The sequence below is a fragment of the Mytilus edulis genome, chromosome 6 (assembly GCF_963676685.1).
Source record: "Mytilus edulis chromosome 6, xbMytEdul2.2, whole genome shotgun sequence".
Taxonomy (NCBI): Eukaryota; Metazoa; Mollusca; class Bivalvia; order Mytilida; family Mytilidae; genus Mytilus; species Mytilus edulis.
The window spans coordinates 71,601,798-71,628,683 of NC_092349.1; positions in this window are offsets into that span (position 1 = coordinate 71,601,798).

Consider the following 26,886-nt stretch of genomic DNA (forward strand, 5'->3'; position numbering starts at 1 on the left):
CACTCACCGTTTTGTTTGAAATTTTCTTAATTTTTGTTTTATTTAGTGTTTATAGTTATTTATTTATGTATTTATTTAGTGTTTATTGTTATTTATTTATGTATTTATTTAATTATTTATTTATTTATTTATTTACTTATGTATTTATTTTCTCATTTCTTTCCTTTTTCCGTCAACAATTCATTTTTTTCCACTAAGTAAGCTAAGTGTCTCTTTCGCTTTGTTTATTCTTTAGTTTTCTATGTTGTGTCATGTGTACTATCGTTTTTCTGTATGTCTTTTTCATTTTCAGCCATGGCGTTGTCAGTTTGTTTTAGATTTATGAGTTTGACTGTCCCTTTGGTATCTTTTGACCCTCTTTTCAAACCTTATAGATATATATATTTCTAATGACTTATACTACATGCCTCGAGGTACTTGAATAAATTAGGATAAATTGCCTACATACTTAAATATACTTTACATTTAGTAATTAACACTGTAAATATATATTTGCTAGTGTGTGCTCATAAGTAGCATGCATTTTCTACTATATTGTATTATTTTAAATACATTTGTCAATATTTAATTCATACCTTGTGCATGTAATATGGAGAGAGCTTTTATAGGCTGTGCCTGTTGCTCAATCCTTTTCATATCTAAAGGAATAAAATATGTTTAAAATCAAAACACTTATCCTATAGTAAAATATCAGCTAGTACATTTGTAATCCATATGTGGGCGCTCTTGGAATGATGTTACCCAGAAAGGAAAAATTTGCAAATAGATTTGTAATCTTTTTTTTGTAAATTTTTCAACTAACCCTCATTGTAAATTTATTTCCAGATGTACGTCAGTAATGATATAAAGCAGACTGCGCTGGCATGCTGTCATATTATATTTTAAGTTTATTTAACAGTTACCGTCAGCATAGTCACATAATTTTAAATTCCATAGTGAAAGGACATCGCCTGTAACATGAGGATAATAAAATCGCCAGCTTTGTTTTTCTTTTCTTCCAACGCACCTGTTTGAAATCTGCCTCATAAGGATACACAAACAGGTCAACAAGAAGAGAGACAGAGCTGTTCTCATAGATATGTGAATAGTCTGTTATAAATACGTGTGCTCTGAAATTTACAAATATGTTGTCAATAAAATAATTCAAAATCTTGATGGTCCGCGTCTAAGTGAAATTTTGTACGAACCATTGGTTGTTTTCTCAAAGATCTAGTTCTTCAGTTTTAATTAATATTCTAAAGGATCATAAATCTCTCTCACAATAGGGGTCAGGACTTCCTGCTTCGTTAGGGTCGTCGGTGTACTGGTGTGGTTTTCAAATGATATGTCAATATGTAATCCTTTTATCAAACATATTCTGTTTGAAATTTTGTCTGCGGTGACAACAATATATTTGTTTCGGAGGTAGGGCAAGCAAGTGCGACTCATCTACTGTGAAATATATATATATATATACAAAATTATATAAAAAAAAAAATTCATCAAAGGTTTGCCGTTTATAAATTTAAAAACTATAATGAAACAAAGGTTTCAACTCCCTCGGTCAAAGATGACCGTCGATGAATTTTATATTGTTTTAAGGTCTTTTTTGTAATGTAGCGCTTCAACTGGTTCGGTTCTTAAAAATGTTTGGCTTGTAAAAATTTCGGATGAAAGTCAAGTCAGAAAAACGCTTTCGGACTGTCAGTCCTCGAAGGTATCATCATCTCAATAACACCAGTTAAAATCAATGCAAAGGAAGTGCTTTTCTGGATTTACTTTCAAGAATGCTGAAAGCCGAATACTTGAACGCATGTTATAAGAACCGAAAAAGCTGATTTTTTTGTTGGCTATAAGTGTGTTACATGTAAATGATATGATTGTTACAGACTGATTGTCGAAGGCCTTACGGTGATCTATAGTTGTTAATGTCTGTGCCATTTGGTCTCTTGTGAAGAATTATCTCATTGGCAATCCTACCACGTCTTCTTCTTTATATAATCTTTGATTTTAGTTTTCATTTATCTATGATGAGGAGTATTGTCTAAATAGTCTGAGAGTAATAATATGTTGGAACCCAAATATTATCAGCATATCATTTAGGGAAACATAATAAAGATAAGGGTATGTATAATGACTATGACCATGTATGGTTGCGTATTCACCAAGGTTTAGATTTTTTAAAATCCTTCTTATTCACCGAGTAGCAAGAAGAACTACAAAGCATTTTTATAGAATTTAATAAGTAAATGTAATTACAATGTTTCCAGTTCCCGAGTTCTACAGAGTGCACGATGTTGATTTTTTTTAACATGTTTAAGGCAAACTTACATAGAATTGTTTGAAATATTAGACTGAATAAAATGTGAATTTAAAACAATACAGTTTCCATTGCTGTTGATGTCTATGGTTGCACATCTATTTGTCAGTCCTATTCTCGTAATAATTGATGAATTGATGCATCATTTATTTTGTCGCATATTCATACAATACTGTTGATATTTCTAGATTCCTGGACAACAACCGGATCACGTCAATTCCAGATGGGTTTTTCGACAAAAATACATTTCTTGAAGAAATGTAAGTTAACTATATAATTTTTAAGTTATTTGGGATAACACTTACTTTTTTTCAATTACAATAAGAATCAAATGTAACATGAATATTAGGTAAATATAATAAACCTTGTGAAACCAGGTTACATACAAAGCACCAGGATGATTTGAAACTTTGCTCCTAGTTGGTCTATGTTTGTTTGACGATTGGATAATAATTTAATGATATTCACGTTGGCAAATAGAAGCCATTTGTTATGCGTGTCCTACTTTCCGAAGAGTAGTGAAATGCAACCAGGTTTAGCGTTTTGTAATTCATTAATTAAATCCATGCGTACTACACAGGTATATTTTGTAACGTCCCATTTCATTAGCCGAAAGATACAAAGCCAACAACAATCGTATTGTGCACGTGAATTGACATAAACGATCAACAATGGGTGGTACTATGTATCTACGTGTAAATGTTTTGAATAAATATTTGTGTAAAGTTGTGTTGTCTGCTGATTTCCAAAGAGACGGGTCAAAATGTGCAAAGTTATCTCTGGTAATTTTCTTTATGCAACAAAACAATAATCATAAAAAAATATAAGGATACATACACGTACCACTTTTATATCGATATCTACATTACATGTTCCACTTTTAATTTCCTTTCACTCTGAGGGGATACAATCATATCCTGGGTTATTGTCTTGACATGCCAGTAAAACTTGAAATGTCGTAGTACGTAAGAAGGATCTCATATTAACAGTATTTCGTGATGATGATGATGAATCTATACATGCTTCGAGTTTGGTCATTCAGTCATAACATTATTACTTATCACAAACGAAGCAAATTCTAATGTATCATTCATTCTCCGCAATTACTAACAAAACAACAATACTATGGATTAATAGTTATTCATGTGATACCATTTTTTGTGGATTTTGTGGGTACAGATGAACCACTCATTCAAATGTTCTGCTAATAACAAACTCCTTCAAATCAAATTTACAAAATATCATTCATCATTTTATTTCAGTAACTTGTCACATAATCCAATTAGCAGTATACCAACGAATCTTATGAACAAACTCTTGAATCCATTGATTAAACTGTGAGTAAAAATACAATTTTTCATATTTCTCTCGATCTCGATCTTCATATTTCTCTCTCGGGAGGCAACCTTTGTTTACTGATGTTTAAATATCACAAACCTATCTATTAGGCTGTTACACATCATTATAAAAAAAAAAACTAAGGAAATCCTACAATAGGAAAGTGACCGGCTGCGTCACCATAATAAGCGTCTCCTGTTTTATGACTGCATCACCCGTTATGCGAATCCACATCATTAAATATGTCACAATCGGGATAGGACACGATTGGTACAGTTCACAGGACTATTCAATTGAGCACTTACTCAACAACTAAAACTTCATGCTACAATCGATACTAAAATATATGACACATTATAATGTATACTGGTTTATATATATTTAAAGGGTAAACAAATTTTGTTCAAAATGTGGCAGCAATCGTGTTGGTCGTGGCATTAAACAAACATGCCTTATTTTAAAGCTCTGTTATACCTTCTTACTGTTCATTCTGGTTCACCTTAAGCAGAACTTTCTTATGTATTGTATTTCTTAATTTTCCACCGTCTTGAACATACATAAGATACTGTACACTTCGCGGCGATTTATTTTCGCAATTTTCTGATTATTTTTTTAGCATTTATTCAAGGGAAGATAAAAGTTAACAAAAGTAAAACTGTCACGAAGATAGATTGGTTTATTGTAGTTATAAACATTAAACATTAAGAAAACACTAATTATACCATTTTGTTTACTAGTATAACCTGAGTAACATGGGTTACGTAAATATAAGAAATCAATTACGGTGAATAAGACACATGTTCCTGGAACGTTTCTGAACGAATTAAAATCGAGTCCTATGTTTTTCTGACAAAAAGATACAGGAATAAAGTATTACAAAGTTACTGCACTCTGAGGCAAATTGAAAAAGGGGGAGTCCATATAATCATACGTTATCAGTCAACAGAACAAATGAAAAACAACTGCCATATTTGCGCACAAAAATCGAAAGGGTAAATACATAGAAAAGCCACATTATCTTTGAACTTTTTCGTTTCAAGTTCAAGTTTAATATAGTTAAATTTTGATACAGAATTCAGTCCAAACAACAAAAGGATTGTGGATAGTTCAATTCGAAACGAGCAGTAAAGCAAATAAAGATGCATGGAAAACCTTTCGTAGGGTAAGATTGAGACAAAACTTTCGTCAACCAAAAACACTCAACAGAAAACTTTAAACCATGCAAGATGATATGAAGGATATACTATAAAAACTAGACACAAAATCACTATTCGCAAAGGACTATTGATTTATTTTAGTTAGCTTAACATCCCGATTTGTAAGCGCAAAATTTCTTGAATAGCCAAAGCAAGTGAACAGTTCCTAAAAAGATGTTGTTCATCTGAAATCTTTATAATGTTAATTTTTGTTTCAGAGGGTTGAAAACTTAATTTTATTATTTAACTAAATAACTCATTTATTACTTTATAAATATTACTTTTCTTTTTTACAAACAGAAATTGCGAGGGCTGTGTTCAATGTGATTGTTTAACGTTAAGATTATGGCAAACGGTTAAAGACTACCTACATAAATATGTTACTATCTTTACTTGTCGTTCTACCATGGTACGCCTGGATGTCGAGATGGGTGCGAAACTCTGTCCAGGTATTATGACTATCCTAAAACATCATTTATAAGTTGTCACCAGTATCAAGTTATATATATGAATTACATTATATATATATATATAAGAAGATGTGGTATGGGTGCCAACGAAACAACTATCCATCCAAATCACAGTTTGTAAAAGTAAACCATTATAGGTCAAAGTACGGTCTTTAACACGGGACCTTGGATCACACCGAACAGCAAGCTATAAAAGGCCCCAACAATGACTAGTGTAAAACATTCAAAAGGAAAACAAACAGTCTAATCTATATAAAAAACTCGAAACACTTATGAATAACCTCGACAAGCGACAACCACTGAACATCAGGTTCCTGGCTTAGGACAGGTGGAAACAAATGCAGCAGGTTTAAACGTTTTAAAAGGTACCATTCTTCACCCTTATCTGAAACAACATTGTAACATCACAACATAGAAACATGTATGTTTCACGAATATTCGTTAGTTTGATTGGCTAATTAAAATCCCGCGTCATTCAAAACATGTTTTTTTTTATAATTCTTCAGTATATTGCACAATTGGTTGTTAACAAATACCCTAAAAGGTACAACTATCCCAAATAGGTTTATCCCTGTGTGTGAATTATCAAATGAACCAGGGGATTCACAAGATAAACTTATTATAAGTTTCAAAAGTGGTTAATATAATATTACAATCTATATATAGTTTACGAAATTTGCATAGCAACAAATCCTGAAAACATACGTTCTCTCTGTTTATGTTTTTCTACTTATTTTAATTGTATATCACGTGGTATAAATGTTTATTGTGTATCTCGAACACGTGTAATTTACTCAATTTTGTATGTTGGAATATTCTTAACTTATTTGGTAAGTTTTAGATTTAACGAAATAACTGTTTTGTTTTCTTTAATGATAACTTGTCCGCTCTACAGAATACTGAAAACTTGAAGCATTATATGAGTATATATCAGTCATTAATGATCTTCTGATGGTAAGTTAACCTGATCAAAAACATGGATAAAGAATGAGTTTTTGTTGGTATACAGTATTGCCAATCGTTTCGTGTAAACAGAGATACAGTATACATAAAACATAAAACATAAATGAAAAACATAATATTGCTCTACGAGTATAATTTTTCAACTTTCACATAAACAGATAAACACACATATACCTACACAAAAACTAGGTCACAAAACTTGCACACACACACTCCCTGTCACACAACTACTCAACCGTGATTACTTGCACACACCTCCTATTGAATTACATTGCGGTTAATTAGATATATTTAAATGTATCTTTAAAAAATTTACTACATTTTCTTTCGAAGAGTATACTATTTTCATACCATTCTAAGAATTCTAATTTAAGAACTCTTTATACATCTATGTACTTGTGTTTTTACTCTGATGCATAATTACTTTTGTAAATAGCAAATAAAACAATTGTTAACAACATCTTAATATAACATCAATTATACCAAACATAACCTTTTTAGCATTAGTAACCAATTTATCGAGAGACTTTCTAATACAATTTAAAAAACTAATATTTAACTATATATGGCAAAACAAAAATGAGAAAATCAAGAGATCTACTCTATTTAATGATTATCAGGAAGGAGTTTTAAAAATGATTGATATAGATAGTTATATAACATCAATTCATATATATTGGGTTAAAAGGTTATACCTTTTAGTCCGGCGGCTACAAGCATATTTCAGACGAATTGTGCACATCCTGTTACAAGCATGAAATTTGGCATAGACCTTCCTCAACTATTACTCTTTTATTTCAGATAGGGAGGCATTTGAAAAATATGTCTCACTTCCGGTAAAATCCAAAATGGCGGACGTCATACTTAAATCAGCCCAATATCGAAGGCTAGCGTGTAAAAATGTGTTATTATCATGCTACTATCATAATATTTGGTACAGACCTTTGTTTTTTACTACTTTTGGATAAAATAAATAGATTAGATGTCTTCAGAAACCCCTCTTTCGGTTAAAATCCAATATGGCTGACATTGTACTTAAATAAGCTTATTTTTTAGGGAGGGTAACTGAATTTACAAATTTGGAGCTAACTTCGCTCTATTTAACATGAACCCTGAAAATATATACGACATACCAAATTTAAAAAAATCTATGCCAGAATTTTATTTAGAAATATCAAAAAGTTGGTATAAAGTACATAATAGTTCCAAGATAAGCAAGGGGTTAAATTTCAAAAGTGTAAGACAGCAATTTATGTGGGGTAATCAATCAGTTAAATTAAATGGTAAAAGTCTTGTTTTTCCAAACTGGATAGAAAGTTTTTTTTTTATTAATGATATCATAGATAAACAAGGTAATATCTCCGTAACAAGTAATCTTAAATAAATTGAAAAAGAAATCAGACTGGATAGCAGAACTTTCTAAACTAAAATCTGCAATCAAAAAGGAATGGAAAATCATGTTAAAATCAAATCAATCAATTTCAACCAAAGTTCAAATAGACAGAAATCTTTACTTAGAAGCAAAATACAAAGCCAAATCAATTTGCATTAAAGAATTAAAAGCTAAAGATATATATAATTATATAAAAGGTATATAAAGTGACACACCTATTGGCTTTATAAAAATATATTCAATCTAAATTCCTCAAATCATATAATAATCATAACAAACAAGAAATATAACAGTAATAAATGATAACTCACAGACGCGTACTGTACAGGAAGGAATTTGTGTACAGTTAAAAATGATAGTGACAATATATTTTCTTGCAGAACCAAAGGTATGAGAGTTAATCAGAGCTGCAGACATTTTTAGAGAATCGTGTAGCAGTCATGTATACTCAAATATGGCCGAGTAGAGATCGAAGAGTGGTCGAATGTGGTCGCGTAGAGATCGGGTATTGGTCGAGTTGGTCTCGGATGAGAAAAATATAGAAGTCACAATGATCATGTTCATCTTGATCACATATCGTACAGGCTGTCGTTGATCGGGAAATCATCGGATATTAGTCGAGTAAAGATCGAAATGATCGAGTACTGATTGGTAAACTATTTGTACTCCGACCAAACTCGATCTCTACATGATCCTTTCCCGATGAATTCGTCCGCTACTCGACGAATTCTCGAGTGACTGGCTTCTCGATCCTTACTCGAATGTTTTTGACATGTCAAAAACTCTTGGGTAGAAGGTCGGATCGACGACGACTAAGGTCTACCACCCCGAACATTCCGAAGTTGTCGATTGACAAAGACCAGTTTCCCGATCGCTTAATTTTTCTTGTTTGAGATTGATCGAGTTGGTCTGATCGGCAGTGTGAACCTAGCTTTACCCATTGCCATTCTCAATTTTATATCATGCCAGTACCAAATTACTGAGCTAATGGGTGGTGATACCCTCTGGAAATAATTGTCCTCAGCAGAGGTATCGACTCATGAAAGTGTTAATATTAAGCATTTCGTAATACACCAAATGCGCATTCCGACATATAACCTCTCTAATGATGAGGAAATAAAATTAATTTGAATATTAATTCATCGATTGGTAATAGTTGTTTTGTAATTTATTTCCATAAACATGTATATGATGACAGATATGTACAATAGCGTATTGTTTGCAAGACTTAATATAAATAACAGAGATATTCGGTGTTGCAAGGTTCAATCCACCATTTTCTACATAAGAAAATGCCTGTACCAAGAATATGACAGTTGTTGTTCTTTCAATTGCTGTGTTTGAGCTTTTGATTTTGCTATTATTAGGTTCTTTCCGCTTGAATTTCCTTCGGAGTTCAGTATTTTTTGTGATTGTACCTCTTTGGTAGGCTCTACTTTTATTCTTTTAAAAGCGACATTTTTCATGTTATATTCGGACAGGTTGTATTCTGACGCTCACCTCACCTGGCATGACCGGTAGTTTACCATTTAAGTGCTATCAATGTCAAGCCAGGATGACTTTGCCATATTAACATGCAAAGTTATAATATGCAGATCGATACGCACCGAACTGAAAATAATAAACACCAACAGTCAGTCACAAAGGTAAGACAGATCTAATAATTTTATCTAGATTTACAAATATGCAATAATATACGTTGACTTCACTCGATTTTGTCGATTTTTTATAGTATTACTTTGTATAATAGATGTATTAGTTTAATTTTTGCAGTATATATACTCGATTATATCCATTTTTAATTATAAGTTTTATATTTGTGTACGTTTATCTTCATATTATAATTACAAAATCGTTTGTTCTTTTTAATTTGCATGTATAGATATGCACCGTGATATTATAATTAAAACATTTTAAACATTTACAAACATTTGAATAACTAGTTTTAATAATGCGTACGTAATCTTGTATTCCGCAATCATTGAGGAAGACATGTAAGCATTTCTTGTAAGTATTCATTACTAGTAACTTACGCATATGTGCTTGATGACAGGATCCTGGTATGAACCCCCACCGTCCCTCCCCCTTATTATCATAAATTCTAGATTTTTCAATATATATCACTTATTTGTACTATATATATACCAGTCAACCGATTTTTCATTTTTTTTTATTTAAATAAGGCCGTTAGTTTTCTCGTTTGAATTGTTTTACTTTGGCATTTCGGGGCCTTTTATAGCTGACCAAGCGGTATGGGCTTTGTTCATTGTTAAAGGCCGTACGGTTAATTTCTGTGTCATTTTGGTTTTCTTGTGGACAGTTGTCTCATTGGCGATCATACCTCATCTTCTTTTTTTATATTTACTCTAAATATGCATGTTTACTTTCAAGGAGAAATCCGACTATAGAGCGCTCTAGTCGAGTTTCACTTTGCTAGTAAACATGCATATTTAGAGAAAAAATATAACGCTGTTTTCTGCACGCTCACTAGTTCTAAAGAATGCTCAATGATGACTCCTATGTGACAAACAAGTCAAGTTAGGGGTGGGGTTTATAATCTGTCTTAGTCTACTAGACGCAATAGTATGTTAAAATAATAGTACATTTTCTTTCAAACAAATAAATAAGCAAATAAAGTTGTACGCAATGCTATGTAATTGTCACAATACAAAAGGAAATGTGATTTATCATCTGGGACTCCACAGGTTTTACATTGCCTCTGTGCTCTTGTTATGTTTTTGTTCCAATTCTCGTCAAAAAAGCAGTATAAACTAATCAAAATGATAAGCGAGCCATGATGTTTTCATATCGTATCCCTTACTCAGGGGCGGATCCAGCCATTTTAAAAAGGGGGGTCCAAACCCAGGACAAAGGGGGGTTCCAACTACATGTCCCCATTCAAATGCATTGATCATCCAAACAAAGGGGGGTTCCAACCCCCGGACCTCCCCCTGGATACGCCACTGCTTTCTACACAAATGGTAGCTAATCTCTCTCATGCTATGTAATAATAAGGAGATGTGGTAAGATTGACAAAGATCAAGACTACTACTACCCACCAATTTTTCAAATAAAATGGATTTATATGAGCTATTTGTATGTCTATTTTGCATGTCGTTCTCTGTAACTTTGTTTTTTTTTCATTTCGTTATTTAGAGAATAAAGCATTGTTGTTATTGTTGGAAATACTCTGAATTATGTCAAGTCCAAAGGGACATTATGTTTGGTTTAACAATAATGTTCAATATTTACATATGTATTTTAAATTCTTATTCACATGTGTTTTATAAATTTGTAAATGCAACGACATTAATTATATAGACAACATTTTGAACTAAATCCAGATTTTTTTTTATGTTGTGAAAACTTGGTATTTTACCTTTACTAATTGCCTTTCAAACATATCTCTTTAGGGGGAAATATTCAATTGTAACACTCATCTGTAAAATTGACTACAATACTGAATAATCGTCTTGTAAAAATAATTAAATTTGCTGCGTTTAAATCAAATGTAGTCAATAACTGTTACAGCCTAAATCGAAGCTAAATTTAGTTTGGCAATCTATTCAAGTAATTAAAGTCATTTTATTTGAATTAAATAAATATATTTTTACAAAGGTACATCTTTATGCAGGTGTTAATTTATTTCCCATTCTTGACACCTAAAAAATCTTCGGCAGTGCAGAAAAGCATATATAACTAAACCAATGAATGAGAGCTGCATGGGGGACACAGTCATATTATGTCATTAGTCCTAACTCTAATTGTCAAACCATCTCAATTGCTATTTCTAATAAATCAGTTAATATGTTGCTTCAGAAATGATATTGCTGATGAATATGATTCCTACAATGTACATTGTGTATAGCTCGATAACAAAGAGAGGCTTGATAGTAGGCTTACACCGTTTTTAAAGTATGTCAACAAACAAGCTAAGTAAAGAAACACAAGAATGCAAATTCTCTAATTTTTGTGCGATTTTTACATTTCCTGACCGGTGAGAGACAAATATTTCTCCTCACTAGTGAAAAATCTGTTCTCTGCAAATGATCAGTCGAAATTTGATTATGACGTCTAAATGTTTTGTTTTCTTCTGAATTTTCCTATTGTGACGTCATGAAAAAAGGCGACAATGCCTGATGAAGTCACATATAAAGCGGCACACAAGTTTCTGAAAATCCTTGAAAAAGAAGGATAAAAATCATAAGAGAAACAGATTCCTACACTGCAACAAGTGTATTACGATATATCTCCACTCGAGACAATTAAATTTTATTATTTAAAGCGCGAGGCTTGCCGAGCTCTTTAAATAACTAAAACTTAACTGTCGAGAGTGGAGAAATATCGTAATACACGAGTTATAGTGTAGGAATCTGTTTCTCCTTCTTTTTCAAAGATTTTCAGAAACTTGTGTGCTTTATATGTGACGTCATCAGGCATTAATAGACCATAATATATGAATTATTTTTAAATTATTCAATCACAATCCAAATTCAGAGCTGTTTTAAGCTTAAATGTTGTGTCCATACTTGCTCAACTGTTCATGGTTCAACCTCTGCAGGAAAATCCGGTTTGCTGTCTCTCTGATAGTCTCTTGTTTTTATTTAAATAGATATAAGAAGATGTGGTATGAGTGCCAATGAGACAACTCTCCATCCAAGTCAAAATTTGTAAAAGTAAACCTTTATAGGTCAAAGTACGGCCTTCAAGTCTTTTTTGAGCTCATGGATACATTTACACAGACGCAAATAAAGTAGTTTCGACAAAAAGGTTTATCGAAGTGTAAACCTAGGGGGGGGGGGGGGGGGGGAATCTAAAAACACAATCTCATTCAAGTATTTTTTTATATGCTAATAATATAACAATTATTTGATAATGATGAAACATAATCGGAATGCATGTGAATTAAAAACAAACACAAGATATAAGGAGTGGGAAAAATCGAATATAAGTCCGTCAGCTTAAAAACATTGCCGATACGGCCTTAGATAGAACACATTGGTAAAATTGATTTTTTTTTAATTTTAATTTGAAAACCGGTATAGATAGATAATTGCTTAGAATCCCAAGATTTATGTACTGTCTTTTTACATAAAAATTGTAAGATTACTATTTATAGGAACATCCTTCATTGACGTTTTTTTTACAATTTTTTTTATACACAAAATTCAACATGGCTGAGAGCTGCAATTGATCCTGTTCTACCATTGTGTCTTATTTTGGCCATGTTGGTCATCGCACAATTCTTTATAGATACCCTTATTTATTTCTATCACTTCACTTCACTTCAGGCTAACCTAATCTACTTTTGCACATTATGTTCTTTTTTCTTCTTCTTTATATCTGTCGTTTGATTATGATTTACATGCACTCTTGTAAGGTTTTCGCCGGCCATTATCAAATAATTCTTGAATTATTAGCATCTCAACAGATACTTGAATGCGATTGGTCTGTTAGATTTATTTCCTAGGTTTTACAATTCGATAAAGCATGTTGGCGAAACTACTTATGTTGTCTATGTGTAAAATATATTACTAGGCGATATACCCGAAGAAAATCGCCGCGGTTTAAAATACTTTAAATAGAAAGTAGTGAATAAAAAAAACAATATCCCTAATTAAGTGTCCAATCCCTTTTGCTAATTTTGCAAAAAGAAATCGTTAAAACTAAATCGGTATTGTAAAAATTAATGAACAGCGACGGGCGCAAAGTGAGGAGACAAGCTCACTTTGTACCCTGTGGGTCAGGTGAGCTAAAAATCTGTGATCATGAATTATAACATGTATAATCCGAAATCACAAATTACAAAAAAAAACTGTAATTATAACTAATTACACAATTTGTTATCACGAATATAATCTGTTATAACCAATTATACAATTCGTTATAACGAATTTAATGCGTAATAACGAATTACAAAATCTGTTATAACGATAGTGGATAGTATTCAATTCTTTTGTTATTTTCATTTGATTTATTTACAACATACATGACTGAAAGGCTATTGGTTTAGGTCAATAAGACATCAACTGAACTAAACAAACAACACAAACTTCTAGAGGTCAACACGGGTGTCTTTAACGATAAGCAATTGTATCCCAAATAAGCCTAGCTGTAAATCTTCAGAATCTGGTGAGGCGTGTTTTTAATTAACAGAGATTATTAGAGATCATTCATCAACGGAAAACCTATTCCATAAAATATACAAACAAGATTCACAGACTTATAAAAAAGGAAACCATTGGTGAAGTTCCTTATAATTTTGAGATCGTTTTAGTCAGATAAATTTTAAATTTGTAGCAGAAACTGTATGATTGCATGTTACATTCTGATGCTATTATTTTGGTTTCCAATTGATCGGCGGTGCCTTGTCTATACAAGGTATGAAATACCGATTATTTTTATACAAACGATCTATAAATAAAATTGTCAAGTAATGTATTTTTACTGTGGTATATGTTTTAAACATAATTATATCTAGAATTCGAATATTGTATACAGGTATTTTCTGACATTCAACTTTTTAAAAAAAATATCAGGAGCATGTCCAGATCTTGCTTGATATGTTGAAATGTTATATCCCAAAATCCTCTGTAGTTGTTATCTTTGTGCATATCTTGTGCAGCATTAGCAGATCCAGGTTTTTTTTCTGGAAGAAGGAACACCCCTTTATATTTTTTTAATATTATCTGAAGGTTTCACCCCTGTTCATGATGGGTGTGTCCGCGCCTATGAAGGGTGTCTATACTCCTAAAGTAATATAAATGACACCAACATAATATAATTAATCGTTTTTTGTAGTGATAGACAGTAAACACATTAAAGGCAACGTTTTCACAAGTTTTAAATCTCACCAGAATCGGTTTACAATGATCTAAAACAGTTTCATGTATGTAGTGGTTGAAGTCGACGGTAAGGAAATTATTTATCAGTTATTTTCAAATGAAATCTAAACTCACGCATCAACGTAAGTAACTCAGATTGTCTTTATAACAAAAACAGTTATCTTTTATTTTATTGATTAGCTCACAAAAATGTGGAAAGACCTTTTGTTTTTCTTTCTGATTATTTTTTGTCTGCCGTCTGAGATGCTATTTTGTAACATATCGAATTGGTTTTTTGGCCAATGATGTTGAACAGTAATGGGGGTTTTAAAACTCACCCTGTGTGACCGATCACGTATTCTTATAGGAGTTATCTCCCCGCGTCCCCTTTTTCTTGTTATCGCTATATCTCTAAAACCGAAAAAGATTTTAGCAAACTGTTTGCACCAATTTGTTCGTCTTTTCTTGAGAATGATTTGGTTTATTTTGACTTGAGTGATCGGAAGACATCTTATGGGAGTTATTTCCCTTTGATAGGCGATTTGTTGGATAAATTCATACGTTATAAGTCGTAGAGGCCTACAGTCTTTTGTTATGAAGTCCTTGGTCCATTTGAAGGAAATTGAGGCTTAGGTCAAAGGTCAAGGTCATGTTCTAAATTTTGAATTTGGTTTGTTATCGTTATTCCACAGAAACTGTGACAGTAAATGATATGATGTGTTTGCCAAATAACTGTTTACAATAAGGCGCAACTTCAAGCTATTTCAGTCAAAGTGTTTTGGTTAACCCATATAGGAGTTTTCTCATCTTATGTATTTGAAATCAGTATTTCTCCACAACCATACCAATGATTGACCTGGGGTCTTTTGATTTGAGATCAATGACCTTGAAATTAAGGTCAAGGTCAAAGGTCAATTTGACGTTCTTGATTTTGACCTTTGCTAAAAATTATTTTCTGTTCAAAATAAAACAATTAAGTCTTCTGCATATACCTATTAATCATATTTTTTTATATAAATTTGAAGAACCAAATGACATCAACAAGGAGTGATATTTTCTAACATCGTTTTTTTTTAATTTCATTCTTATTATCAAGGTGGAAAGACCTTCAATTGTTCTCTGAAGAATTGGTTTTTAATCTCTTATTGCATTTATTAGAACATAATTTTCCCATTATCTTTTATTTCATTAATAAGCACCACACATTTGGCCTTAACTGAAAGAAAATAAAAAGTTCTAGATATGAACAAGTACATAGTCACACGATGAATAAATACACGTCGTTCTATATAATTACAATACCTATATGGTCTAAGTACTCATATTATCCGGGCGATTAATAACTACAAGAGTATATTATACTCATATGGTCCGGAACATATATACATGAATATCAGACTAAACATACATTGTAAATGTAAATATATCCAATTAATTAAGTTTTCATTTTGTGTGTTTAAATTAATAAAATACATTATAAAGATTTGATTACTATAACATTGGACAAGGGATGAATATGTGTTATTTTGAAAAAAAATATCAATACTGACGGATTCCATTTGTTACTAGCAGTTTAGAGTTCATTTGTACATCTCATTAGCAGGTTTTCGTTGCTCTGACCTGTCACTAATACTTACCATTAAAGTAAAACCATAATCCGACAATATCATCGTATGCGCTACTATTGAATATTGTTACAGAAACAAACAAAAAATGTTAACTATTCACGAAATATTTTCAAAAACAAAAAGATCAAAAGAAGCCAGATCATTTAATTTCACATTTAAATATAATGATGATGTTTTTTCAATTAACAATCAAAACTTTTCTGATTGGGTTCTATTAATATATCCTCCAGAAGTAGATATTGAAATAAAACAGACACGGCTTCATCTGCCTCATTTAAGACTTTTATCTCGAATTTAACATACCCGGTTATCTCAGTACAAGAATATATGATATATGTCAAAGAACGTCTCGTCCCTTTTTTTTTTAAAGTTCATCGGAAGGTTCCAAGACCTAGATTACTGTGTCGTTGTTTTACATCTTGTTAACGTGTTATAGTATTCTTTTATTTGTCTCTCTGAATATTACTTTTACTGTTTATTCCTTTTTTATGTAATATCCATTTCACGTGTTTCAGTACTTATACATCCCGTCATTGTGTTGTTGCGCTATGGTGATTTTTTTGTATTCTTGTTTTTCATTTTTACTTATGTGCGTGTCTATATTCCTTTTTGTGTTTCTTTGTTAACATATTTGTTTGTTTAATAGATATTAAGATTATTACACAAAAAATTTACCTATTATTTCTGTTTGTTTTGTTCACACATCGTTGTCAATAAAATGGAATTTTATGCGACTGTCATACCAGTAAAAGGTTTAGCTAGCTATAAAACCAGATTTAGATGCCTGTACCAAGTCAGGAATATGACAGTTGTTATCCATTCGTTTGATGTGTTTGAGTTTTTGAATTTGCCCTTTGATTAGGAACTTTCTGTTTTGAATATTCCTCGGAGTTCGGTATTTTTGTTAATTTATGATTGCCAATGATTCTGCAAATTAATAATTTAATTTCAGACCGTTAATTTGTCATCTTTATCTCATTGATTCAAATGAATTCCAAAATGTTTTCAAATTGTATAAAATGTAATTGGAATGCATTTAAATGACCAGTAATGGTCTGTTATATGATATACAGAAATACTGTGAAAACATTTTACGATTAAGCTGAGGTTAAACAATCGATACAAACAATTGTTCGAATATTAGTCTATACGAGATTATGAGATTTATACTTTAACAAGAAAATGAGAATGAATGGAGATGATGATGATAATGATGATGGATGGCTGCCTAACGTCCTGTGGCAAATTAATAAGCACATTTCGGTCGAGAGCAGGTTAATATAATATGAATATTTACCCTGCTTTGTGCTAGACAGACACGCTAAGCCGGATTGTTAACGTACTAGCTCACAAGGTAACAGTCCACAGGAAGGCATGTCACCTTACCCGGACACATTATTCTATCTCCGAGCTTACCATGCAGTCTATGCTCTTACTCATTTATGCCGTGTGCTTGGCGGAGAAGCAGCAAATTCCAATTTTCAAGTCTTCAGTTTGACCCGGCCGGGGTTCAAACCCACGACCTCCCGTAATTGAGACGAACACGTTACCGAGAGACTACAGAGGCGGTATCCAAACGGAGATGAAGGGAGACGTCAATAAAACAGAATCCTTCCAAATTATGATACATATATTAACCAATGAAAAAGAAAGGATATTGTGTATTAATACATGATATAGAAGCATTGAACGCACTTGATAAAAAAACAATAAAATGCTCTTTTATTACTGTTCTTCATCTCAAGTCGAATCAATTTTTAAAAATGGGGCAAAACTGAGACCTCACTGGAAGTTCAAGACAGCTTCTAGCATTGGTTTGAATGGATTGTGAATGCTGATCACGACTCATCTGTGTATTGAACATATTAACAAATTATAAAATATATCAGGCAGAGAAATCTTAATAATTTTATCATTACATTTCAAACAATTATACTATAAATTACAGAAACAATACCCGTAAACACAACAATGGAGCACATTAAGTATATGTTAGGCGATAAAGTATAAATAGGATACACAATTCATGTAGACTGCGAAACAATATCAATAAACAATCTAAAAAGTAAGATCACAAAAATACTGAGCTCCGAGGAAGCAAAACGGAAAATCCCTAATGAAATGGCAAAATCAAATGATAAAACACATCAAACGAATGGACAACAACTGTCATATTCCTGACTTGGTACAGGCATTTTCTAACCGGAAGCGAGAAAATAACACAGCACACATAAAATAAATTAATACAAAAATGAATACGTCAAAGATGTATAATTATATAAAGGTATTCACCTCAAGAACAGGAAAACATTTAATGATATACACAGAGCAAGAAAACATATTTTTTAATGTAATGGAAACAAATGGTCACTGATAGATATGGTGTATCAATTCACAACACAAAATCACTGTACGCGCATGCCAAATCAAAAGGTACACAGAAGCGGCGCTTTGAGTGCCGCTTTACATCGTCAAACAGCACCGAAAAAAACACGATCTTTATAAACAGACACGGGTGTGTATATGTCAAGCCCTCGAACTACCATAAGACGTGACCAGTCTACTCACGAAAAATGTATCTATTTGAAAAAGAGGATACTAAACATCTTCCATCAAATCAAAATCCATGTTTTTTCTGTACAAAGTATCATTTAAGAAGTATGCGATGAATAAAGGCAACAGTAGTATACCGCTGTTCAAAACTCATAAATCCATGGACAAAAAACTAAAACTGAGGAAAACGCATTAAATATTAGAGTAGAACAACGACACAACATTAAAATGTAACACACACAGAAACGGACTAAGCACTCGACAAAATCCTATGAGAATAACAAATATAACATCAAAACCAAATACATGAATTTGGGATAGATAAGTACTGTGACACGTCTCATAGTAATGTGAATTTACACAAAAAAATTAGAGAAAATAAACGACACAACGGAAACACAACGTTAAAATTTAATACACACAGAAACGAACTATAATATAACAATGGCCATATTCCTTACTTGGTACAGGACATTGTTAAAGGACAAAAAGGTGGGTTGAACCTGGTTTTGTGGCATGCCAAACCTCGCACTTTAATGGCAATGTTAAATATAACATTAAAATGACAACATAATATTACAGGACTAAAATACAAATAAATAGGAGAACGTATTATGCAAAGAAACACATGAATAATAGATAACAAAAGGCATCAGGTTTAAAATTCAATACGCCAAAAACGCGCATCGTCCACAAGACTTACCAGTGACGACCACATATAAAAGTTCGAAAGTCAAAAAAAGTACAATGTTGTACAGCACTGAGGATCAAAAGTTGAAAAAGGTTATGCCAAATACGGCTGGGGTTTTATGCTTGTGATAAGAACATCCTTACATTTTTTCAATTTTGTTTATATTTGCACAAGTCAACAACTCTAGATCTAAGAATAGGTCGTTAGAAAACCAGATTGAACAATAACTGATGTCAATTAAGAGCCGGAAGTGAAAAAGAACCATATGATACACATGCGTTAATGTCAACTAATATACATAGTATATAACTACCCAAAAGATGATGTGGACTGTCACGATACAGGATTTATTATCAAATTAAGTAATTGATATAAAAACGCTTTCTATGTAATACATTTAAAAAGGCATTGATCACGATTTGAATCCTATCATGGCGCTCGAAAACAATGAGTCAGATAGAATAAAGCTGAATAAATAAAATGATGAGGTTCTAGACCCAATGAAAAAGTACTTAGGACAAATAGTGTCTTTTAAATCTGCAAAAGTTTTCAGTTAAACTATTGATATTTTTTCCTGAACCTTATTTAAGTATAGATACATTTTTTTAGTATTTTATTGTTGTATAATTGATGGCCATACTAGTTTTCTGCAAGAAGGTATAATAATATCATCAATTCACCATTTATCAAGGGTTAGTCATTAATAGTATGAATTAAAAGGGACATTGACTTTCAAAGGTAGGGAGGAGCATTTTCATTTTAAATATTATGTAATAACTAATTTTCGTCTTTTGTGGTATTTTTAAAGCAGTCAATACATGTATGATGCTGACGTTGGTATCGGTGTTACTCTTGGTGAGAGCCAGTTATTCATGTGGGGGTGTTAAGGACGGTTTAGTTAACTGCACGTGCACAGATGAAATAGATGGATATATTTATGACTGTAAGATGCTAAATTGGACAGAGGTGAACGATGGATTCCCAGTCAATACACAAAAGATGTAAGAAATAAATATCTGCAACATGTGAAAATATCACATTTGTTAATGATAAAAATAAACACAAATTACGGCAATCAGCCATGTTAGTATGCGTTATTTGTAATAATATTCCTCGTGTATCCTGCTTTAATTTTGAGCTAACGATATCATTCAAATTACAATGTACGTCACATGCCACTTTAGTGCCCTTACACAGTCATCTCAGTACCAGAATCTATGACAAACGAGACGATTTTAATTTTGAAATTATAAATTTTCCCCACCTTAGTAGCAATATACCAACTTCACCTGCATATGGGATATATATTTCCCAACTTATTCGATATTCAAGAGCTTGCAGCTCCTACTCAGACTTTGTAAAACGTCATCAGTGTCTGAGTAGAAAGTTGATGATCCAGAGGTATGCCAAAGAACGTCTCGCCCTTTTTTTTTAAAAGTTCATCGGAAGGTACCAAGACCTTGCTGAAAAATGTTCCGTATCAACTTCACAAATAATACACGATGGTCTTGATGTATAGATTCTGCGTACTGATGTTGTTTATCATCTTATTAACGTGTTTTACAGTCCTTTCATTTGTCTTTGATTTATTATTAATATTACTTTTACTGTTGAATGGTTTTATGTGATATCCGTTTGACGTGGCTCTGTACTTATACACATCGTCAATGTATTTATATTGTCTTTCTTTTTTTGGTGGCGTGTTTTGTATATGCCACTTTTGTATTTCTTTGGTTCTTATAACGTGACTCTGTACTTTAAAAAATCCCGCCAGTAAGATATTGTTCTATTTTATGTCATTATGATATATTTCTATAATGAATTACAAAATACGTTGAACCATAAACGTCTAAATCATTCAATCGCGTAGTGGAATTAACTATTTGTGGATTCTTATAAATTCTATATATAACTTTAGGACTATTTTCAATCTCGGTCTATTTCTGAAATTTATTCTTACATATTTTTGATTTTTTAATCCTATATGCTAACTATATGCTATATTGCCTATGTACATTTTAAAATTGTTTGTATGCACATTGAACGACAAATCTATGTGACGTATACAATTTTCTGACGTCAGACACACAAATCAATGAATGATAGATGTTTTTGTGTTCTGTTAAATTGTTCCTTTTAAAATTGTTATACGATGATGACTGATGTACCCATATTTTGACTATTTTATTTATTGTATCTGTTTAGTTAACGCATCAATGTAAATATAACGGAATTTGATGAGACTGTCATCAAAGTGAGCGGGTTAGCGCTATAAAACCAGGTTTAATCCATTATTTTTTCTACATTTGAAAATGCCTGTACCAAGTCAGGAATATGACGGTTCTTGTCCATTCGTTTTTGATGCGTTTTGTTATTTGATTTTGCCATGTGATTATGGACTTTCCGAATTGATTTTCCTCTAAGTTCAGTATTTTTGTGATTTTACTTTTCACGTACATGCTTTTTGTTTTGTATTTCTATAAAAAATACAAAACTTGATATTAAATAATCTCTATCTAATTGCGGGGTGAAAACTAAACGCTTACAGTACAGAAAACATTACAATTATTTGTAATCTATTCGAAACAGGAGAAAAGCTTGGCGAGGTTAGCTTTTCTTATTGTTTATAAGACTAACACCATTAGAGGGATAGTTCACATTCCCTTGCATTAGTTAACTCGCAGGGTATATAAGAAACTGATATAGCTACTGCATGGCGTCAATCTTCAAATATTAAATCTTCTGTATTAAAAATCTTAAATCCATATGATATGAATCGCCACCATACTAATTTGTGTATTACCGCTAATTGAAAACAAAATAAAGCCAAAACATGGGCTACCGCGATAAGTGATCGTAAATTATATAGTTTGGCAAACACCTGAAATAAGACAAGCGCAAAATATATACACAATGCCGTCTACCTGAATGAAAAAAGGGGAATCCTATTGTTTATATATTTTATCATCAGCTAAATATTCAGTATGTCGTAGTGTCATGATTTGAAACATGTTCTGATTTAATTCAGATTCCCCGTTCATGAATAACAAAATTGTTTAGAAATTAAACCGTCAATTTCTAAGGCAAAATTGACTTTAAATGAATTTGGCAATTATTTTTATATCAGTTTTGGATACGAAGCTCCTAAAATTTTAGCCTATTTACACATCTCTGGCTTTAAAATGTTTAGAGTTTAGCATTCCCGGTGAAGGTAAATAAAACATGTAAAAACAAAGCTCTTCAGACGCACGTTATCTATCACGTGCTTATTTCATTATAGTTACATATGCAAATTGGTATTGATAACATTGTCATTTCCATTATCAGGTAAAATAAATTGAGCAAAAAAACAGGTATATTTTTTTTTTATTCAGCATGCTACAGCATAACCTGATTGGATATTTATCAAGCAGCGATTTCAAAAATATAACTAATCTGAGGCGATTGTAAGTACATGTAGTTTTAAATAAATTACAGAACATTTTTTTAATATGTATTATTATTAAGTAATAACACAAAAAGGCTTATACCATCAAAGCACCTGTTAAAACAATATGTTAAAGTAGGTGTTTCTGAAATAAAAATTGCAAATGTGTTGAAATATATTGATTGATGATTGCATAACGGCACAGTTTTATTGTGATACATTTAGCATTGGAACCAATGATTATCTACTCAAAGCAGTAGAGAAAATCATGTTCTCTAATTTTTGTGCTATTTTCACATTTCTTGATCGGTATGAGAGAAATATTTCTCCTCACTAGTGAACTATCAGTTCTCGACCAATCATGGCCGAAATTTAATTATGACGTCAAATTTTCTTGGTTTCTTCTGAATTTCCTAGTGCAACTTACGTTATGAGAAAGGCGATCTTTGATGACGCTAAATAGAAAGAACACAACTTTTTGCAAATCTTAGAAAAAGTAAAATCACAAAAATACTGAACTCCGAGCATAAAGGGAAGGATAAAAATCATTAGAGAAACAGATTCCATCATTATAACTAGTGTATTAAGACATTTCTCCACTCTCAACAGTTAAATTTGAATTATTTAAACAGCTCGGCCAGCCCCGCGCTTTTAATATTAATTTCCTGCATGAAATATTTTATTTTTGCATTTTCGATATTAATTATACGACATAAAATGTTCACTTAGTAACAGGATGAAGTAATAAAATTAACGTAAGAACAAAGTTATTGTAGATAATGATTCACAAGAGTCTTACTTATAAAACACGATGATTCACATAGAGCCAAACAGGATACACTTTTAGAAAATGCGCTTTTAGCGATTTGTCCAGTTCCTATTTGGATACGTTTTCAGATTTCATGTTATATTTCTAGTTAACAATATTTTTCCTTCTCTCCAACCAATTCCTATGGGTGAAGGTTGCCTACTCCATCAGAACTTAAAAAGATCTAATGTGTTATTTGAAATTTACTGAGCATAAAGATGGCATTAGTTTAAAAATGTTCGATGTTCTGTTTCAGAATAATAAGCTTTTTAAAAGTATGTTATAAATTTATAGTTTATAAATAAAGGAACTTAAAAAGCAGAAACAATTATAGGTCCGTGTCCTTGTTTTTGAGATATACTTAATTAAAATTTTGTATTTGCGTCAGACACGCGTTTCGTTTACAAAAGACTCATCAGTGACGCTCGAATAAAGCAAAGTTAAAAAGACCAAATAAAGTACGAAATTAAAGACCATTGCGGACCAAACATTCCTAAAAAAATATATTTTTAAATGGCTTTTTAAACTATATGTACAAAAAAACAATGAAAAGAAAAGTTGCGGTTACCAAGTAAAACATTTTCTTGGCACTTTATGGATAAAACAGGGGGATCCCAAATATCTGAGAATTTATTTCAGTCAAAACAAGAGTAGCGAACATCTTTAATCTCATATCTGGGAGCCAATAGATATAAGAGCATTTTTAACTCAATCAAAAGACATGTTAATACTAGTGAGCATATACTGAACGAATACATTTAATCTATGACACAATGTAAATACAAAATCAATAAAATAAGGGGTGAATAATAAAGACAACAGTAGTATACCACTGTGAGTTGTTAAAATAATTTCAGAAAGTCAACCATTACTTTGAACAAATAACCTTCCCGCCAAATAGAATAATGTACACAAAAGAAAATAATTTTGTTGTAAGACAGTATAATTGGAGAACGGAAATAGTTTATACAAAATAAATAATTTTGTTGTTCATATTACGAGAAATATAAGTGAAAATTTATAGTCACACTAAACACTTATTAAAGCTGGTATATATTTAGATTAGAGAGACGAGGTATAACTCTAAATAAGTAAACAATACTAGTTTCTTTAGACAAGAATAAGAACAATGTGCTAAAATTGAATCAAGTAATAAATGACAATGAGACCATAACAGCCATATCCAAAATATTGTTCCCTCACATCACCTTCAACTTCCCCACTTGACAATGGCAGATACAGGGGTGAAAATGGCGTACTCCCACTGTGATCACAAGAAATCAAATCGTATTCTCATGATTTATATGATTTTGAGAAAAATATCGACGGATTGTTTTTTTTTCGTTTCGCTACTCTTTGCATATACCAATGTCGAAAATTACGCCCCACCTTTTCTATTGATTCAGGATCTGCCTATAATCTAAATTACTAATCTACTACTGACACAATATCATATTGATTAATCACAATGTAAGTAAAAGCTGTATGCATGTATTTTTTATGTAAAAAATAAAAGTATTGACAAATATTTGAGAGTTGGGGTTGAAACTTTCATGGTTGGGAAGAGAGGTCTTAATTTATGTTTTTTATTCTTCAAGGAGGGGGACTTAAAAAATCATAATATGAAAAAAAACAAGGTTTCCTTTAAGGTAAATGACCAGTTCTAGAATACTTGTTATTTTTCGTAGTTTTGAAGAGAAAAAAAAACCAGTTTAAACAAAAACAAAAATTTTAAACCGAAAAATTAACATCATTAAACACATTTTTATTCAAGAGGCAAATGATGAGTTTACTTTGACATAAGAATTCTTTGGTTCTGCATTTAGCATATATATTGGCTAAATGGTTCAGTTAAAAAGTAAATAATCTCTGACAAAATGTGTGAAGTGTGCTGTTTATAAACTGTCCGTATATGTATTACAAATAAAGAAAGGGTACCTCATTTCAAACAGTTGGTCGTGTATTTTATAGATCTGTTAGTTATAATCAGATTACAACTGTGGATCCAGATACCTTTGAAAAGAATTCTCAACTGAAATACTTGTGAGTAATTGTGCAGTAAAGAATACCAACTGGTATTGTTAAAGTAGTTGTGATCAATATTTATAAGTAAAAAAAAAATATGTTTCTACTCAAAAAGTAGAGTTATCAATGGAAGGGTGGTGGATAAAAACCGACTACAACTAAACAGAAATAACACCATAAGTTCGAAGCACACGGAATGTACACGAAAAAATGTGTAAAGATTTACATTGTCTTGTTATCATCGGTACAGAGGGAAAAACAGTCATAACAATTCCCTAATTAAAAGAATATCACATTTTAGTATCTGTCTAAATTTACCCGAAAAAATAAACGAAGATTTACATTTTGTTGTTATTATCAGTACATGAGCTGAAAAAAACCCACTCATAACCAAATTCCCTACTAGATAGAAATTCAATATGTCTATAAAACATTTAAATATAAACAAGGATTTAATTGTTCTTATCAGCATTGAATCAGCACTCAGAGCCATGGTTATATAAAACATGTAATTTTCCTGCTAATTATTGGATGATTCTGGTAGAAATTTGAATAAGTTTTAGTTCATAAAAGTTGAAATAATATCTAATAGAGGTTGTGTGGATACAAATTACTATAATAATATTAGCATAATAACATAATATACATTTAAACCAATTCGGAAATAATAAAAACAATACACCTTATCACTAATCCCGGCTGACCCGGCCGCTTGAATTTTTGACGTCAACAACAATCACTTTTCCATTGTGGCATCATATATTTTGTTTTATGACGTCAAAATTTTTGTAGGATCAAGGAATATACCAGGGCAAAATAAAACTCATTTGGCACCCAATTAAACAAAAACCCTCGGTAGTCAAAGAGGAATTCTAGCTAGGGTATGTGTTGTGAGAGTCATAATATATGATATGATGACTCTTGAAATGGGGGGAGTGTGACTGCTTCCCTTCATTGGCAGATACTTAGTCAGTCGTACACGGTCGAGATAAGACGAACTTAACGCGCTGCCGAGTAACACAGAGGTCCTGGGTTTGAGTCCCGGAGGAGACGAGCGATTTTGTATTGAAAGTCATACGCTCAATATAATAGGGTTACATTTGCATGCAAATAGGTCAAGTATGTCTTGGTGTCCCTTACTGGTATAAAAACAAAATTCGTTGATGAATATCAAAGTAAGATAATCTATGATAAACATTGGAAATGTTTTAATTATGAAAAAGAATTTCAGATCTATAAAGTAATTTAAGTATTGAATAAAAAATATTTCC